Raw genomic sequence first — 1,084 nt, 5'->3', positions numbered from 1 at the left:
CTGTAGGAACTGGGTCACACAGCAGGAGGTGAGCAGTCGGCAAGCCAGCAAAGCATCATCTGTATTTACAGCCACTCCCCATTGCTGGCAATATCTCCTGAGTTCCACCTCCTGTCAGATCAGTGCAGGATTAGATTCTCATAGGAACGTGGACCCTACTGTGAACTGCACGTGTGAGGGAGCCAGGCATCACGCTTCTTATGAGAATCTAATTCCTGATGATCTGTCACTGTCTCCCATTACTCCCAGATGGGACTTTAGGAACACAAGCTCAGGGATCCCCCTGATTCTACATTAAGATGAGTTGTATAATTATTTCGTTATATATTACAGTGTAATAATAATAATAATAGAAATAAAGTGCACAATAAATGTAATGTGCTTGAATCATCCCCAAACCATCCCCAACCCCCACCCCATCCATGGAGAAATTGTCTTCCATGAAACCGGCCCCTGGTGCCAAAAAGGTTGAAGCCTGTTCCTGTAGAAGATTCATCCTGTCAATGTTAACTTCACAGCAGGACAATACTAGGAGGCTCACATTTCAGATACAATGGGAAAGCAGATCCATGCTGGTGTTAGTATGCAATCTCATCCTACTACAAAAGGGTAAAGTCTCACCTTGGCGTACGTTTAATAAAAAGGCGAAGTGCACACAGAGATTTCAACAATTTTAAAGACAAAAAAAAGGTCCCAACAATAAACTCAAAAGTCTATGACAAATAGGGGCTCTGTTAAGCTGTTCGTAAATACTTTAGATTAGGTACAATTATACTGAAAGCCGTGTTTGCTTGAAATCTTTTTTTTTTTTTTCCTATAGGAGATGTCAAATATTTTTATTGAATTAAATAGTTCTAACTCACAAAGAGTTTAGAATCTAATAAAATGATATTATATACAACATTGATTAATTTTTGCCCAACTGCAAAGGGATGAAAATTTTACCAACTCATCAAAATATATAAACTTAAATTCAAAGACAAAAAATAGACATAAAATTTAGAAATAAAGAGGGGACACTGTAATTGTTACAGAGACTATGAGTTAAAATGAAAAAAATCAAATGAAAACTTTTTTTTTTTTT

The sequence above is a fragment of the Hylobates moloch genome, unplaced genomic scaffold (assembly GCF_009828535.3).
Source record: "Hylobates moloch isolate HMO894 unplaced genomic scaffold, HMol_V3 SCAFFOLD_9, whole genome shotgun sequence".
Taxonomy (NCBI): Eukaryota; Metazoa; Chordata; class Mammalia; order Primates; family Hylobatidae; genus Hylobates; species Hylobates moloch.
This window is presented reverse-complemented; position numbering follows the sequence as displayed.